Source organism: Castor canadensis, chromosome X, assembly GCF_047511655.1.
Source record: "Castor canadensis chromosome X, mCasCan1.hap1v2, whole genome shotgun sequence".
NCBI classification, from domain to species: domain Eukaryota; kingdom Metazoa; phylum Chordata; class Mammalia; order Rodentia; family Castoridae; genus Castor; species Castor canadensis.
The window spans coordinates 139,621,991-139,641,655 of NC_133405.1; the positions used below are offsets into that span (position 1 = coordinate 139,621,991).

Below are 19,665 nucleotides of genomic sequence, written 5' to 3' on the forward strand. Positions count from 1 at the left end.
TTCATAATGCCACAGACCCTTGAGCGTAAAGGTCTTTCGGGGACATTTAGATATCCACATCATAACAAGTCCTAAATTTTATATTATATTATAGAAGTGAAGTATTCTCTTAATATAGGCATGAATTACATAAATTTGAGTGCCCACTGAACTGATTCTGGATTTCCTGAGGTTGTTAAGTGATGTTCAGTAACTTGTCTATGCATTTTTAGTAGTATATAAAACTGCATTATATCTAGCTATGCTCCAGCTGAGTCTCTGTCTCCTGAGATAGGTTGATGGTCCAGTGAGTGAAGTTAAACCATCCTGATATTGGAATATGGGTACATCAGGGTCTTCTTTTGCTAACTATAGATCAAATGTATATTTTTCTTTAGCCCCAAGTCTTACCTGTAGGACAGTTTGAGGAGCCTTTTCATACCTGAGATGTTCTTGGTCCCCTATGGAAAGTTTACAGTGTATCTTAGTACACTGTGTGTCGATAGGGTCTTCTATACAGAGTACAGTCACTTGTGTAAGGCTGTGGTCTATTGGCACATTGTCTTTGGAGGCCTGAGTAGAATTTGTCCTTTGAGGTGGGTTTGAGTTTCTTGGTTGTATGTCTAGAATCTGCTAAACTGAGTCTAGGTACCCAGAAGTATATCTGGGTTCTTCCAAGCTGAGTCTTGTATCCCATGATATTAGGACTTGAGATTGGTTTGGGCTTTAGTGAAGAGAGTTGAGAAACTGAGTCATCTGATATCTGAGTCATCTTATAATATTACCCTGAGTAGGAGAGTAGAGACTAGAAGACTTGAAGTAGGGAGAGGCCTTCTCATTCAAATCTGTAGTCTCATGAGTTGATTACAGGGTTCTGTCTCCTTCTCTCTCTCTCTCTCTCTTTCTGACATGTGTGTGTATGTCTCCTTTTCTCTCTCTGCAATACTGGAATTTGAACCAAAGATTTCATACTTGCCATTCACACTTGTGAGGCTGCACTTTGCCGCTTGAGCCATGTTTCCAGCACTTTTTGCTAGTCTTGCTTTTTGCCTGGGCCAACCTGGATTGTGATCCTCCTATTTTATGCTTCCCATTATAGAATGACAGCCACACATGATATTATTCCCAATGTTTTTTCCTTTGAGATGGGGTCTCATGAAATTATTTTTGCTTAGGCTAATCTGGGAACATGATCCTCCTAATCTCAACTTCTTACATAATTTGGGATGACAGGTACACATACTGCCCAGCTATTGGGTGAGATGGGCCTTACTACTTTGTGCTGGAAATGGCCTCAAACCAAGGCTCTCCCCATCTCACCCTCCTAACTGGTTAGGATTACAGATGTGGGCCATTGGCATCTGACTGGTTTTATCTCTCTTGAGTATAGTTTGATTTACTATCTTGATTCTCTGATCTTTTATTGTAAGTCCTTGGTCTACTAAGTTTGGTCTTAGACTCCTTGTGGTAGGTCTAGAGTGCTTTGGTCCATCTCGTCAAGGTATGCACAGAATAATTTTGGATTTACTGAAATGGTTCTATGATTAAGCTAAATCCTAATCCCTAAAATGAGGATGCTGTTGTTTGTTTGGTTGATTGGTTATTTGTTTTAGGGTATGTGGTATCTTCTGAATCATTCATTGGTTTCTGAGATTGGTCTCCCAAGATGAGTTAGGGTCATTTGAAGTTGTTGTGGAACTCTCTGAGGTTTGGGGACAGTATCTTATGTGAATCTGAGTTATTCCAGGTAGGTCTGTACATCCTTAAATTGGATGTAGGACCCCTGAAGTATGTTGAGATTTCTCTGAGGTATGTCCATAAATCCACTTGGGTAGGTCTAGGGAGTGCTGGTAGGAGACTAAGTCCTGTGAGTTGCAATTCCAGCTACCTGCAATTATTGTTAAGCTAACTAATTATGTCACAATTGAAACATATCTTGTCTAATGTGAGCCAGATTCACTGAAGTAGATCTGTGATGTCTTATGCCGAGTATGAGTACACTATAGACAGTATGTATGACATCCACTGAGCTGTGAAGGGTTCATTAAAGTAGTTAGTGGTTACCTGAGCTGAGTTTGGGTCCACGAATGTGTGTTCCCTGAGGTAGCAATCTGAGCTTCCAAGCTCACTATTAATCTTCTGAACTGAGTTTGTCATTTACATTATTTCTGGGATTCCCTTAGGTTATGGTTTCCTTGTGGTATTTTTCAAGCTGTTTGAGGATGACTGAGCCATGTGTGTATGAATTCTCTGTTAGCTTGGTGTTTTTGTGAACACCAAACCTAGTCAATGAAAGAATGAAAGCGGCTCTAACTCCCAAGAAAACTGTGGCTGGAGTTTTGCCAGGTAAACTTGAACTGAATCTGGGTACACTGATGTAAATGTTATCTCCAACGACATGAGTTGAGGCTTTCTTGTATCTTTTTTCAGGTATGGTATATACTGAATTGAATATGCAGCTAGCTAGTAAGGGTTTTTTTAGATTTAGGACCATAGGAATGGTGTCTAAAAGGAAATCCTAGCTTCTCAGAAGATAGAGATTGGGAGGATCACAGTTTGAAGTCAGCCTGGGCAAAAAAAAGTTCATGAGACCCCATCTCAAATTATGGTTAGGCATGGTGGTATGCAACTGTCATCCAAGCTAAGTGGAAAAGCACAATTAGGAGTTTTATGGTCAAGGCCAATTTGGGCTTAAAGTGAGACCATATCTCAAAAATAGCAAATGGAAGCTTCCATAAGCATTGAAGTTCCAATAAACATTATTTTAGAGTAATTTCTGTAAATTTACCTTTGTCCTAATAACTTCATCTTTGGTATTTGCTTTTGAACGAAATTACCTAGATAAATTCATTTTTAGTACTATCCCTCAATAATGTCAGGATTTGCCTAAACAGTTCTTCTTTCCCTTTCTCTCCTCAGACTCTAGGTAATGACACATTCATCTATTTTAGAAAGCATTTAAAATCCTCAGGTTAATTAATTAATTTATTTATTGAGACAGAGTCTCATTATGTAATCCAGGAAGTTGCTAAGTAACTCAAGTTGGTCTCAAAACACATGATGTCCCTGCCATTTCCTCACAAAGGTTGGGATTGCAGATATTCACCACCACACTCAAGCCCATTTATCTCATATATATATGTTTAGATAGTAATATATTTTAATGTATATTCAATATTTTTATTATCATATATGTATATTATATGTACATGTGTATATGTATTATACAGGTATGCATATTCAAGTACACAAATATGTATATATAATAACATATATGTAGAAAAATACATGTACATATAGGCTTTAAAATGCATTCAAGTCAAAGCAAATTTGCCTCACTGAAAATACTGTCTCAAAAGGATGACAAAAACTTTTTTTCTCTGTTCAGAGACTCTCTTCTTTTTCTACAACTATGAAACTCTAAGCTTAACTAGATTATTTTCCCCAAATTTCTCAACTGCTAAACTGATTCTTTTCCATAATAGCTATTTTTATCTATACTGAGCTTTAATATAAAATACAGAGAAATGACAGCAGGAAAATTTCCTGTTTTATATATAAGTAAAGCCACTTATAGTTTGTACTATTTGTATAAGCAAAATATAAAATTACAGTGTGCTACCAATCCTCTGTGCTAGAGGATGGATACTAACCTTATTTTCAAGGACAAACAGTTGAGAAGAAGAGAATCTTGTTCAGACTTTGTTACAATTTAGTCAATTGTCTAAATTGACTAAATTGTACAATTTAGTCTTTGATTAAATACTGTTTGTGTAATCCATCATATTGGTAATTGATTCTGCTTCTTTGGTATTTCCACTTACTTCTGAGTGTGCCTGTGTGAAACCTGTGTTATAATTTCCTGTTGTATACATTAAGTTAGGATTGTATATGTTATACTGTGTTTACTTCTTTCACCAAGTTCTGAGCCTGAAAGGCTGCATACCCAGTCACTTTTGGGCATAAAGATAGGTTATTAAGAGACCTGACAAAATACAGCAGAAAATATTTAAAATATGTGTCATTATTAGCTTGCCCAGATTTCTACCTGTAGTGTCAATTTAACATTAACATGAAAGAGCTTTTTTAAATGAAAATTATGAATCCATTTTCCCTATGTATTTGTTTCACATCCATAGAAATATATGTATCATGAATATATATTTTCTACAATTGATTTTTAAGAATTCTATATTTATTGATTTTGAGGAAAATGGGCACTACTAGGATAAGTAGACCTGAATTTGCTAAATGTATGTGATAATTAATCTACATTCCTCTTTATTTGAATGAATCATGAATACATTTTGCTAAATAAATTCTGTTAAAATTTGGGTAAAGTAGAAATAAAAATGTCTTCCCAATTGTTAAAATACAATTGATGTGCTGGCCAGACAGAGTGGAATTTGTCTTTACTAATGTTTTAGGTGTCAGGATTTGACATAAAAGTCATTAAATCTTGGTATATGGGGTAAAAGTTTATGCATTAGCTTTCCATATAATTTTAACTTTTCAACTTACATATAATTAAGTAAAAGATATTCAGAAAAGGTGAAAATGAAGAACATTTTATTTAATAAAATCAGATACAGAAAATGAATACTACACTGTCTCCCTCATATATGGGATTTACACACACATACATGAAGTGCAATGTGCTATCATTGATCATTAAAAAGAAGTTCCAATCATTGTCCACAACATACATGAAGACAGAGGGCATCTGCCTAAATGAAACAAAAATACTTCATTATCTCATTTCCCTGCAGAATTTAATAAATAAAAAAGTTGAATAGATATAGAACAAAACAGTGAGTACTTGGAAGATGTAGATGGAAGAGGATGTCAGGAGATATATGTCAAAGGGTACAAACTGAAGCCTATAGGACAAGTCTAAAGATCTAAAGTATAATTTGAGGGTTATAGTGAAATACTGCATTTAGCATGGATATTTTAAAGAGAATGAATTGTATGTTCTCTTATCATAGATTAAGGTAACTATGCAAAATCATGGATATCTGAATTCGATTCACTGTAATAGCCATTTATACATACATCATACATACATACATAGGAACATGTCTGTAATCCCAGATATATGGATGGTAGAGGCAAAAAGATGGTAAATTCCAGGCCAGTCTGGACAAAGTTAATGAGGCCCTATCTTACAAACAAAATACAAAAGAAAAACAAAATTAAGTCTGGAAAAATGCTTGTCTCATATACAGGAGGCCTTGGGTTCAATACCCAGTGCTACAAACAACAAAGATAAAAAGAATGAAGCACATTAATTTGTTCAGTGTGTCAATGTATGTACATATAAGTATATGCTTGTTTAAAAACTTTGCCTTCATTTATATACATGCAATATACTTTATATGAAAGTCGCCTAGTAAAACCTGTCAAATACAGTTTGTAAAATGTGGGAGGAGAGAGGAAAGGAAAAATGATGATTTTGAAATATATGAACTTGTGTCTGCCATTTTTTCATTTTCTTCTAAATGTTTTGAGTATTCTTTATGCATTTCTTCTTGCCTTACTCATCTTTATGGTATGATGGATGGTTATTGCATTAGTAAATTTTGTTTTTTCATTTCTTCCTTGTGAATCTGTTCTTGTAGTGGGATTTGAACTTTCACATGCTATCATGATTATAGTTAAATTTCTCCACTTTGGGATGTAGGGCTACTTAAGCATCTTTTGGAAGACTGGTGATGTTATCATGATTACCTCCAAGGTTTGCTGATTTTGTAAGTTCTTTATTTCTCCTTTCATTCTGAATGGCAGGCTTGCCTCATATAAAATTTTTGGTTAATAATCATTTTCTTTTAGAACTTAGAGTTTGTCATTCCATTGTCTCTTGGTTTATAAGTTTTATAGATCTGCTTATCACATTAAATGTAGTTTGGTATTTCCTCTTGCATTTTCCTCAACTTATCTTTGTCTTGCACACAATGATGTAACACAACTCCCTCACTTAAGTGTGTATATGTGTATATCTATCTATCTATCTATCTACCTATCTACCTATCTATGTATCTATCTATGTGTGTGTGTAGCTGTGTGTGATATTTCAAAAGAGACTGTCTTCAAGTTTAATTATTCTTCTTACTTCATCTAGTCTGTTGTGGGGGCTTTCATCTATAATACTTAATTTTTATTAATTTGCTTTATATGCTGGTGATTGATAACAGGATCTTACACATACTTATCAAATTCTCTCTCAATTGAACCCCAGGCCCTAAACTCATGTTTGTTTGACTCATGGAGTTTTTCCATTTCAAGATTTCTAAACTCTCCCTAAATCAATGAACCAATAAAGAAATGGGCAACTGAACTAAACAGAACTTTCTCAAAAGAAGAAATTCAAATGGCCAAAAAGCACATGAAAAAATGCTCACCATCTCTAGCCATAAAGGAAATACAAATCAAAATGACACTAAGAGTCTATCTCACCCCTGTTACAATAGCTATCATCAAAAGCTTAGAGGACTATCAAAGCCCCCCAGGCCTCCTCAGTCCTCCACAAAGTCATTATCGATCCCTTTGATATCTTTCCCCACCCCTCCCCTCATCACTATTGCCAGACTGAAGAGAAGCACAGAAGGAAAGGTGGGAGGTAGCTCCACATCAGCAAAGGCTTTATTCGAAGAGAGCCTGTGGAGTGCATCTCTAGCAAGAGAGCTAGAGCCCACTGCCACATACAGGCTTTGGACGGATGTAGCGGGCTAGTGGAAAAGAACCAGGGAGGTCACTAAGGAATACCATTGCTGGGCAAACAGGAAGGTAAGCTGTGATGAGGCCACTGTCTGCTCAACTGACCTGGGCACCCACCTGGAGGTAAAGGTTGACAACTATCCCTTTGTCAGTCTTTGGGGTCAGATGGGGAGTTTCCAGTAAGTCATCAGAAAAGGGGGAAGAGGTATGGTCCTAACCTGTCTGTCCTCTCTGTTAACACTACACTACTACCTGGGGCTTCTGAGGGAAATGATTGAAGCCAAGAGAGCTGTGGAGGCCCCCAGACCTCCTTAGTCCTCTACAATGTCATTATCAATCACTGCCTTCTGATATTTTGGCTAAAGTCAGTCCATTTTATTTAAGAGTTTGGAGCAATAACTTTTCCAAAGTTCATCTTTATTACAGTAGGAACATGGATTCTTCTCAAAGGCCTCTTTCCTTTACAAGTAGGGCCACTCCTTCAAGGTTTCCAACCCTGGGAATTTGGATGAAGATGGTGGCTTGATCATCAAAAACACCACCAACAACAGGTGTTGGCGAGGATATGGGGAAAAGGGACCTGCGTAAACTGCTGGTGGGAATGCAAGCTAGTGCAACCACTCAGGAAAACGGAGGCTTCTTAAAAATCTAAACATAGATCTGCATATGATCCAGCAATCCCACTCCTGGGGATACACCCAGAGGAATGAGACACAGATTACTCCAGAGGCACCTGCACAGCCATGTTTATTGCAGCACTATTCACAATAGCCAAGTTATGGAAACAGCCAAGATGCCCCACTACCGACTAATGGATTAAGAAAATGTGGAATTTATACACAATGGAATTTTAGTCAGTCATGAAGAAGAATGAAATCTTATCATTTTTAAGTAAATGGATGGAACTGGAGATCATCTTCAGTGAGGTTAGCCAGGCTCAGAAGACCAAAAATCATATGTTCTCTCTCATATGTAGACTTAGATCTAGGGCAAATACAGCAATGTATTTGGACTTGGGTCACATGAGAAGGAAGAGCACATATGGGAGGAATGGGGAAAGGTAGGAAACCCAAACCATGAAAATGTTTGATGTCCCCACTGCAGAGGAGATAATACAGAAGACTTAAAGGGACAGAGGTCAATATAAGAAGGGGATCAGGAACTAGGAAATAGGTCAGGTAGAGATGAATCAACTTGGGTTGTAATACACTTGTGTGGAAGCAATACTAGGAATCTCTATAGCTGTCCTTATCTCAACTAACAAAAATGCTTTGTCTTTCTTATTATTGCTTATGTCTTATCTTCAGCAAAATTTGAGAAAAGGGCAGAGCAAGTTCTGCCTGGAAGTGAGGGGGCTTAAGGGGGGGAGAGAGTGGGGGTGGAGGATGGGGGGCAGAAATAGCCCAAATGTGAATAAATGGATAAATAAAAAAAGATTTCTATTCAATTATTTTTCTACATCTCTTATTTGCTGAATATTTATTCATATCATATATTTTTACTAATTTCATTGTTTTTGTGTTTCTTGAATTTCCTTACAATCATTTAAAAAATACTTTATCTGGCATTTTTCAATATCTTTTTCTTTGAAGTATGTTGATAAACAATTTTTGTTGAATAAATAGAATTATAGCTTTTACCTCTGTTCCCCATGCAAGAGTAATATCATTCTACCTCACTTTTTTCATATTTTTATGACTCTATATTCATATTTTTGCCTTTCTTGTTGATCATTTTTCTGTTGCTTTTATGTTATTTTCAATACACATGAATTTCTTTTGAAGAAAATATGTGGTATCATTTTGATAGGCTACATTTGTTTTGGATGTTATAATAAAGCCTTAGTGTATCTTTTCCAGCTGTATGAAGGAATTACTCTAGTGGTCCCGGCAGGTATCATATACAAGAAACAGTAAAAGTGACTGCCCAGTCACTGTTAATCACTCTGACAGTGAACGTGGTGATACAAGCACATCAAGCACAGCAGTAGTAGTGTGCCCTAGAGGCAAACGGTGACTGTCATTGGCAGCAGAGGTCATGATGCAGGGAATACACACTCAGGTCCAATAGTTTCTGGTGACATCTAAATAGCCCAGACTATTGCAGCAGCTACTCAAGCCAGTTATGAATTTGGTAAAGGAGGGCACACACTCTTGATTTATTAGATTAGCAGTTTAGCTGGCCCTGGAGTTTGATAGCTTATACTGGTGGTTTAGGTTGATTGGGGTGGCAGCTCAGCCAAGCAGTTTCTTTCAGATACACTGTGGTGGAATCAATACCAGCAAGCAGTATGAGACAATATTGTCATTGTTCTCCAGGGAAGTAAATCCCCTTGGAGTTGTCCACTTTATAGCAGCCTTAATTCTAGAATTTGAGGGAAGAATAACGCAAGTTCCTCTTTTTTGTGTGGACTGCACAATTCCCCTAAGTGGTTTTACAGGGTTGTCTGTTCTGTAGCTAGTTTCTGGTGTCTACAATGATAAAGTCTTCTGTAACTTTCCCATTTACCCGTGGTGGGTAATCTTTTGTGGCTCAAGAACAGAAATCAGTGTTCTTTATTTTACTCTCTATGACTTTGATCCTGGTCTCTATTTCTTATATGGCTCCTATCTCTTTCTCTCAATGATTTCCAGTTCTACCCATCTTAAAATATAGATATGTATTTGCTAGTTTTGTTTTGTTTTATTTTTTGTAGAGGAAGAGATGATCATTGAGTGTCTCTATTCAGGTAATATAAGGGATGTTGAAACTTTTATGGTAGGATATTTTAGTAAATTTAACTGGTTCACTAATACTTTCCTCTAAGTCCTTTTGTTTTTTGCCATTTTATGTGAGAGCATGAAGATTAATAAAGAAGTTAATTTGAAATCATTCTCAGGTTGCTTTCGGAGGAAAATGCAAAGTAGAATGATGAAATAAAATTGATCTCTGACATCATGACATTTCCTCCCTGTTACCTAATGACACACATCATATGAAATGTAAATTTACTTTTATAAAATTGATTTTAGTTATTCTAGGCTGTTTAGAATAAGTTAACTTTAGTAATACAATTTTCTTCCAAGCTGAAACTCTACTAGGACAAAGGATACTCTATATGAGACTATACTCTATATGAGTTTATATAAATGCCAACTGAACAGTAGATTTTTCTTATGCCAGATTTCCATTGGTAGGAAGTGAATTTCAACATAGAGATTGTTTCCTCTATATTGTATGTAAGTTTTTAATTGAGAGATGGTGGTGGATATGTGTGAGTAGGTGAATAAACATGTAAATATGGTTTCATATTGATCTATAGGTGATTGTAAACATTATCAACATTTCATTAACTTATTTTTAATCAGGTCACATAAATCTATAATTAGCTTTAATTAGTAGTTATTATATGATAAATAAAAAGTGTCCCAAAGGAAGGCCAAGTATACCATAACTTTTTACGGTATGTGAAACTGGGAAATGTTAATATTGAAATAAAGAATAAAAATTCAACTCAATTTTAATTTTAAAAAGCACCTTTTCCTTTAATACCATTTATTTCTTATGTGTATGTTCCATTTGATCATAATAAAAGGAATACATATGTCTCATAAATAGCTTTTATGATGTCAGACATTCTATAGCCTGAAATTTCAATCTCAACCTTTGTAGCTATCTCCTAGAAACTTACCTTGCATTCACACTTTCTTGAACCATGAAGAGAGCTCGACTTTTCTTCTATAAGTTTTGGGGATTGGTTTTTTACTGCTGCCGTGGTAAGTTATATGTAATTGGGAATTTTTTCATGACTTTACTAAGACTTTGTCTTAGTACTTGGTTTTTGTTTTCCATCCAACTTTAAAGTATGTTCCTTTTTCTCCCCTTGTCTTTGTCACTTAGCTAATTTCCTATTTTTATTTCATGATCCTATTTTATCTTATCCTACATTTTGTTCCCCCTTACTTTTACCTCTTCTCATTCTTCCTCCTATTTCCCTCTTCATCAAACAAAAAAAAATATAGGTTGACATTTCTCATTAATCATTCAACAAGATTTTTTCTATGGTATGTTTACCTCTTCCCCATCTGACCCTTTATAGTACCTAATTCTCAAAAGCAGTGGTTAAACTCATTGACCCCAATGATTGCCCCATTGTCAGCAGCCAGCAACATCCCATGGCTAGTGTCCATGGATGAAACTTGCCAAGGCATTATTCTGAGTCGGTGGTGGATCCTGTCCACAGCTAGCTGTCTGACTAAATTGTGAGTATAGCTAAAACCATAAGAAAAAGAACCATACTATGTACACATTTTAGAACTGCTTTATTATTATCTACATTCACATTGAACTTTAATGCAGTAAAGGGTTTTTTGTCTTGTGTGAAATTACTGTAGGAATGTTTGATGGCTTAAAACTTAAACACTATTCAAGGTAAAAGTACAGTAATACAAAGTAGAAAGTTATTGGATTACACTGTTAAATAAGTAAGAACATTACACTGGCAAACAGTTATGTTTAAATGAGACCTTATTGATTTTTTTTACTTTAATATTACTGTATTATTCTTCACCTTTCTATTCCATTAGGAAGCACTTGCTCTCTGATATTTCAGGAGTCATTGACCAAGAAGGTATTTTACTTGGCCATAAAATCTGCCTGCATCCCAGTTTTAATCCACAAGATGGAAAAGATCCAGTCAAAGGAGGCATAGGAGTGGTCCTCCTGCAGTACCCTATTAGGAGGAAAGAAATTCCACTTTCTCACACTCATAATATCTTCTGGAAAAGCTGTTATAACTGCCTGTACAGACATTGCAGAGTATACCAATATCAGAGTAAGCCACAAAAATCATATTCTGCTGTATCATGTCGTTCATAAAATTGATATTTTTTAAAAAACAAATTAGTGGAGAAATAAAACAAAGTTCATGAAAATCTTATAAACAGTTGGGTCCATATTACTCCACTTTGCAAGAGCAAACACAGATAATATCAGTGCTTAAAATTAATGTCTACTCACTATAAAGAAAACAGAAAAACAAGTATATGAGAAATACAAGTTGAAATAAATACATATGAAATAACAAGGAATTAAATGTCAAAGTACTTCACAAAATCCATGTAATGATTTAAAGATATACTCTATGAATCTTAGGAAGGTATGCTATAAAATGAGTACAAGACAGAATAACCCATATCTCACATCCTTCCATCTCTGCTCCTTCAGAACACAATAACTTTGGGACCAGTATCAGGAAGTTATCAGTTAAGCTTCTCGACCTCTCATTCTGCCACCATCAACATATCCACATGGCTAAACATAATAACTTATGTATCTGGAGTCAGCCCCAAGAAGATTGCTGGGTACTTACTGTAAGGGCAAAGTTACCATTGGGGTTGTTTATAGAAATACATGTAAAATTCTGTAAGGATTGATAGAGACATTTATACTAAGATAACAAAGCAGGAATATTTTCATTGAGAAAACACTGAGAAGTAGGGAACTTACAAAAATACCTTTAGAAACAATGAGAAAAATAAATTGGTGGTTAGCGTCTGGGATTGGGTTTTTAACTCTTTAGCAGGAAATCCATTGCCAGAGCCTTTGTCTGACAAAGTCATACCTTTTAGGTCCCAGACTGAATCTTCCTCAGTAAATCTATGGCCACTGATGGTATCTGATATAATCACACCACTACGGTTTCAGAGTGAACCTGTATCTAGAAATCTGTGGTCAGAATCTGTAACTGATACAATCACACCAACAAAGCTTCTTCTAGAATCTCCACCAGTAAGTGTAAGGACAGCGCCTTTATCAAATAGAATAAAACCACCTTGGTTCCAGGCTGAATTAAAAGGAGTACATCTATGGACAATACTTGTATCTGATACAGTAACAATACTGTGGACTCAGGCTGCATATCCAGGAAGAATTTCCTGGACAGAACTTATTGCTGATATATTCACAACATGGACTCAGTCTGAATTTCTAACAGGAAATCCCGGGATTCAATCTGTCTCTTCTGCATTCACACCGTGGCACCAGGCTGAGTCTCCAACAGTAAGACATTGGACACAACTAACATCTGATTCAGTTTTAGTGTGGAACCAATCTGCTGCATCTACACTAAATCACTGGACACAATCTAAAACTGATACATTTACAGAGTGGACAAATAGTCAATTCACAAACGTCAAGCATCCAACAGAAGCTGTATCTAATATATTGAATCAAGCTGAAATTGCAAAAACAAATTCCTGGACAAAACTTGAAGCTGATACTGTGTTACAGGTGGCTCAGTCTAATTCTGAAATCATCAATCCATGGATACAAGCCATAGATAATACAGTAACACCATTGGTTCAGAGTGTTTCTTTAGCAAAAAGTCCTTGGACACAGTTTGAATCTGATATAATCACAACGTGGACTCAGACCCTAATACCAGCTGTAAATCCATTGACGATGACTGTAACTGGTAGAGGTACCCTGTGGAGCCTAGCTGAAATTATGTCAGTAAATTCTCAGGTACAATCTGCAACAGAAATATTCACACAATTGATTCAAAACCAAACTATTGCAGCAAATGTCTTGACACACTCTATATTTAATCAAGTCATTCTTTTTAACAAGGCGGTTAGCCCAACAACAAATCACTGGACAAAGCCTGAAGCTAATACAATAGCAATGTGGACACTGGCTAAGTCTCAGAAACAAAAGGCCTGGACAAAAGTTAACTATGAAATAGTCTCATCATGGAATCCAGGCGAAGTCTCAGAAGTAAAGATTTGGACACTGCCAGAGGCTGGTATATTCAAGCATCAAGCTGCATCTAAAGCAGTAATTCCTATGATAGAGGATACAGCTAAAATTGTCAAACAGTGGACACAAGCTGAATTTCCAGCAGTAAATACTTGGGCAGAGTCAGTAGTTGATATAATTACAACATGGACACAGACAGAATCTTTAGCAACAAATCTTTACACATTTCTACTTGATAAAGTCACACTGAAGACACAGACTAAATCTCCATTAATAAATACTTTGAACCAAGAAGAAACTATAACTGCAGCCACAACTTTTAAACAGACTGCCTCTTCCACTGTAAACTTTTATGTACAGATTGGAACTGACAAAGGCACAATTTCAACAATTCTTGAAACTAAAGCCAAGAAATCTTGGCTATTGCCAGAAGTTAACACATTCAGAACGTCAGTGCAACATCAGACAGATAATACCAAACTCTTGGTTCAATCTGAAAATCAAGCATCTCTTCTGTGGACACATTCTGAAGTTGAAAACAGTAGTCCATGGACCTTACCTGAATTTGGAACAATCTTATCCTGGATAGTACCTGTGCATGCAGCAGCCATATCTTTGCTGCAGCCTGGCTCTTATATTAGCAAAGCTTCATTTAAAATTCAGGCAGAAAAACCATGGATTCAAACAACCTTTCAAACACTCAGTACTTTCACATCATTTAGTGACAAAGTACAGCTCCAGGCCACACATAAAATCGCTACAGTCATGTCATGGATCCAGTTCAAAATAGGTACATTAGACTACTGGACCCAGTCAGAATATACAGTAAAATTGTGGACTATTTTTGAAACTGGTACAATAAGACCATATAGCCAAAGTGAAACAAACACAGTCAACCCCTGGACCCAACCTAAAACTAGTACAATCAGAGCATTGACACAGGCTGAATCTCAACAAGTTAGGTACTTGTCTTTGCCAGTACCTGAAACAGTGACACTATTGTCACAAGCTGAAATGGAAGCAGCAAAACACTTGACCATGTCTGATATGAATACTGTTGCACCATGGTCCCTAACTCAGAATGATACAATAAAGCAAATGACTCAAATTGAATCTAAAAAAGTTCTTTCTTGGTTTCAGCCAGAAAGGACAATAGCTCATCCCTGGATCCACCTTGAAACTAATGTAGTCAGACCTGGATACAATTCTGAAGGCAATGCTGTCCAAACAAGAATCACTACTGAAACCAATACAGTCAGATTCTGGACCTCTTCTGAAATAAAACTTTGGACCCAGTCTGAATCTCAAGCAGTAAGTATGTGGCCTGAAGATAGCAGAGCCACACTTTGGTCTCTAACTCAGAATGATACAATTACATCTTGGTTCCAATTAGAATCTCAAAGGATACTTTCTTGGGCCCAGTTTGAAGGTGGTATAACCAACCCTTGGACTCAGCAGGAAACTGCTACAACTAAACTATGGACCCAATTTGGAACTTTAAAAATTCTTTCCTGGACCCCACCTGATACAATAATATACTGGTTCCATACTCAAATAGATTCAATCACACCCATGAGCCAGCCTCAAACTCAAAAATTCCAAAGTTGGATGCAGACTATAACTCAAGTATGAAAAATTTCACCTGTGACTGAAGTTGATACAGTAATACCTTGGTTACAGTTTCAAAGTAACACAGTTAGATCCTGGATTCAACTTTATTCCCAAACAGTGAGTCTTGGGACCCATACTGAAGTTGGTATAATTGGGCACTGGACTCAGAAAAGAATTGCTACAGATAACCTTGGGACCAACTCTGAAACTCAAGCAACCAGACCCTGGGACAAGCAGGAAGCTAACACAGTCAGAACTAGGTTCTACCTTCAAGTAAAAACTGTCAGACTGCAGACTTATTCAGAATTCGGTACGTTCAGTACTTTCATCCGATCTGAAATTGGCACAATTCATCATGATTCTTTTATGATCCAGTCAAAAACCCAAGAAGTCAGACCCTGGACCCAGTCTGAAATTGTTATGACTAGATACTGGGTTTTGTCTCAAGTAGTTAAACCACAGACAATGCTTAAAGGAGGAGCATTTACACCCTGGATCCAGTCTGAAACTCAACCAGCCACACCATGGACCAAGCCTCAAGTTAATATAACATTCTTTTCTATTCCTGTATCTGATAAATTCAGAACCTGGATCCAACCTAAAACAAAACTACTGCATTACAAAGCTGACATAATTGTATCGCTGATTTCTCCTGAGACTGGAACAACTGGAAAAACTCTGCTAATTGATCATTTGGATAACAAGTCTAAGCTTGTCACATTTTTACCTGTTGAGACTATTTCTACCGCACATCAGTATTTTATAACTTTGTCAACAGAGATAAGTACCATAGAAAGAAAAATTAAAAGCAGTTATCTCCAGCCAAGCCAGCTCACAAGCATTTTCCTTCTTACCCTGTCAAGCAAGTGGTTTCCTAGTATAATTGGTCACAAGAACTTTGGCAGCATATTAGAAATTATTGACACAAAAGGAAGCCTTGATGTCCTTTCTGTCTCTCTTAGTTATCTTTCCCCAGGCTTTTCCTTCCTTGTTTCTTGTTCTCTTACATATCCATGTACATTGTTCCCTTCCTGTTTAGTCTTTTCTTCTTGTCCTTATCTTTCACACTGTGTTTTCCCATCTTGCTTCAACTTTTCTTCTCTGGCCTTCTCTCCTGTGCTTTTGCCCTCAACCTCTTCTGATAATCAGCTCCAGGAACTGTCTTTCTCAAAGTTTATTGAAGATACTATTTTTTCTCACACTTTCTCATCCCTGCATGCTCCTCCAGCAATAAGTTTAACAAAAGAGTTTCCCCTAATGCCTGGATCTCTATCTGGACCCAACTATAAGCATCAGTCTGGACAACAGCCTCTCAATGTTTCCCTGGCTGAGTGTCGCCTAGATATGATTTGGAAAGACAATCTCCAGGCTCTCTGGCTCTTCAAGACAGCTGCTGTTTCTCACGAGACCACAGGCAAGTTAAATATAGTCATCTGTTTGACTTACTACCTTAGATAAACAGTCTTTTTGAAGCCAGCAACCAAAATTTCTGAGTAGATCACAAAAGGTTTTCATAGATTTTTGTAGGATTAAATTGAAGATATTTTTCTGAACCAATAGTTAAGAGATCTCTAAATATTGAGAGATTAATACCTTATTTTTCCAGTAAGGGCTTATGAGTTAAGTTTTATAAGTACCACTCCTTTCAGAGCATAATATTACAAAAAATATCTGATTGCTTAAATAGATTCTATTATTCTACTTGAGGAACGAACAGAACAAGTCAAATTATCTTTATCAGGAGAAGTATACAGATACCCTCTGTTACTATACCTAAGTTTATTGTGAATTAGGAAAATAATCCCAAGCATTTCCTCAAAGTTCAGGACATCAAATTTTCAAACTCGTTCCTAAAATAGAAAGTCAGGAAATTCAATGAAGAGGATAATAATACTAACTTTACTCTGCTATACATGTGGATTCATTCTAGAGTGCGGATTACGCCCTGGCCTTGTCTCCCGTTGTCCCAATTGCTGGGAGGCAGAAACAGGTGAATTTCCCTGGATGGTTTCTATGCATCTCTCTTTCTCCCATTTTTGTGCTGGCTCTATTTTGAATGAACAGTGGATTCTTACCTCAGCAAGATGTGCCAATTTCATGTAAGTCTGGGTAAGCCATCTCAAGGTTAATGTATCATAATAAAGTGATGAAAAATTTATGATTTTTAATGGATACATTTCTTTGAACAAACTAGATGTTCTTTATTTATATAATCAAATTTGATGAGTCTCCTTTTCTATAGAAATGATTGAATTGTTTTCTTAACAACCATTTCCGATTTTATTCTTTTTTCCTCATATACCACTAAAATTTATGTTAATATGTTTCTTGGGGTTAATTTTAGTATCCAAATAAAAAACATTGTGAATTGTAAAATTATGTCTTGCTTTTATATAATTTCACCTATCTAGAAGATGGCAAGCATGCTATTCCTTTAAAGCATGCTATAACCTTAAATTATAACCTATACTTACACATATTACTTTTTGATTTTATAAAGAGGCAAAAGCAACATGGATTCAGTAGAAATCATACTTTATATTTTGAACTTTGAATATTTAGTATGTATTATGATATTCTGTTATGATACTAGTCAGTAGTAGTGAGTGGTAGCTCCCAGTAGGCCATGCAATCACATAGTCATTATGACAAGCATCTGTGTTACCCACTGTGTTGCTAAGCTATGCATGTTAACAACCACTGCTGTTAATTAAGTTTGGTGTATGACAGTATTTTCAACTTACAATGTTTTCAACTTAAGATTGGTTTATCAGAATGTAACCTCATAACCAGTGGATAGGCATTTTATTAGAGTTTCTGTTTAGCTTTTTATAACTCCAGATATGCTGTCTTAAAAATTCAATTTATCAATCTATATTTTGATACTATTTAGCTCAAAAGATTTCTGGCAAACATTTTATTTTCTTATTTTAGCGTACTGAAGTAGAACTATTAATATAGATAAGAGAAACAGGGCTCATGTAGAAAAAGTGGTCGAACTCTCACATGTTCTGTGAGATATTTCAGTTCCTAATTTTCAAAATTCTTATGAGTAAGTATTAAGCACTTTAAATATTAGGGAGTACAATAGTGTAGGTTAATACTTTTTAATAAGGATACTGACAAAGTAATTTACTTCTCATTTCTTTTTTTGATGGTATTGGGATTTGAACACAAGGCCTCATTCTTGCTAGGCAGGTACTCTACCACTTGAGCTACACTCCACCAATACTTTACTTCTCATTTCTGAAGATGTTCATGCCTACTGAGCCTAGGGATGACCTAATATCATTAATAATGCCCTAGTGTTAAATACATGTGCTTACTGAATAGGGAATAGGAATAGTATTTTGGTGCTTACATGGACCCTATCTGATTCATATGATCTAAGGGGTTTTTTTTCACATTGAAATTTAGAAATAATAATATTTCTAATGAATTTTCCTTCCAGAAAAAGCTCCGAAGCTCTGGCCTTGGTCCAAGTGGGTCTTATTGATCTACAGGATCCTACCCAAGCTCAGACTGTTGGTATTGATCGTGCCCTGCCCTTCTTAGGACCCAAAGGACCTCTTGGACCTGGGCTAATCTTTCTGAAGCAGCCACTACATTTTCAACCCCTGGTTCTTCCTATTTGTCTGGAGGAAAGTTTGGAGCAAGAGAAGAATATACAACTGTATGACTGCTGGTTACCCAGCTGGTCCCTCATGAGAGGTGAATAATGAAAAAGGCACTGGATTAGAATGGAATGATATGTTTGGAAAAATAGTAATATCCTTTCTTGAGTAACTGAGCATTTATTATATTTCTCTAATCTAGTCTAAAGCAAATCAACAAAATTCACAAACATTTCTTCTCTGTTTTCCATCAGGAAGTCCTGGAATTTTGCAAAAAAGGCACCTAAACATCCTGCAAGCCAGCACTTGTGCCCAGTTTTGGCCCAAGCTGAATGAATTTACTTTCTGTGTGGAGGCCAAGAAAGCTATGGGGGAGGCTGGCTGTAAGGTGACAATTAAAGGGAATGTGAAAGTCAGAAATAAAAAGGATTATCCTTCAACACCAAGATACCTCCTACCATCCTTCAGATAATCAATTGATACTCTGTTCTGTTCCCTCTTTCTTACAGGGTGACTTGGGGGCACCTTTGGTGTGCCATATACAACAAAAGGATACATGGGTACAGGTGGGAATCTTGAGTCACTTTGATGAACATTGCACAAAGCCCTATGTCTTCAGCCAAGTGAGCCCTTTCATTTTCTGGATCCAGGGAGTTACACGGCTCAGCCATGCACCATGGTCCCAACAAGGACCCATAACTACCTCTGCTTCCATCTCCCTTTCAGTCTCTCCTGCAAGGAATGCTTCAGTTTTAACCTCTACAACTGCTTCTATTCGACCACACTTCATTTCTCTGCCACAACCTCAGAGTAAGGCCCAATAAAATTATAGTAAGAGAAGTATAAGAAGGAAATTAACAAGGGATTGGAAATACAAAAGAGTGAAAGGAGAAGAGAAAACTCTTTTCTTGAGAAATGATAAATGCATATTTTTAAAATTTATGAAATCTTTGGAGTGATTTATTTATTGGTCTAAAAAGGACCGTCATAGTTAACAATACTGTTT

General features: G+C 36.4%; 2 long non-coding RNA genes across 2 annotated transcripts; both read left to right on the forward strand.

Annotated features, from left to right (window-relative positions):
* Positions 1-16,311: 16,311 nt before the first annotated feature.
* LOC141419699 (uncharacterized) lies at positions 16,312-17,144 on the forward strand. The gene is made up of 2 exons (XR_012444322.1): positions 16,312-16,459; positions 16,976-17,144. It is a non-coding gene; the product is annotated as an uncharacterized lncRNA (long non-coding RNA).
* A 1,371-nt stretch (positions 17,145-18,515) lies between these two features.
* On the forward strand, positions 18,516-19,388 carry LOC141419707 (uncharacterized). Its single transcript, XR_012444328.1, has 3 exons — positions 18,516-18,756; positions 18,914-19,047; positions 19,169-19,388. It is a non-coding gene; the product is annotated as an uncharacterized lncRNA (long non-coding RNA).
* Positions 19,389-19,665: the final 277 nt, after the last annotated feature.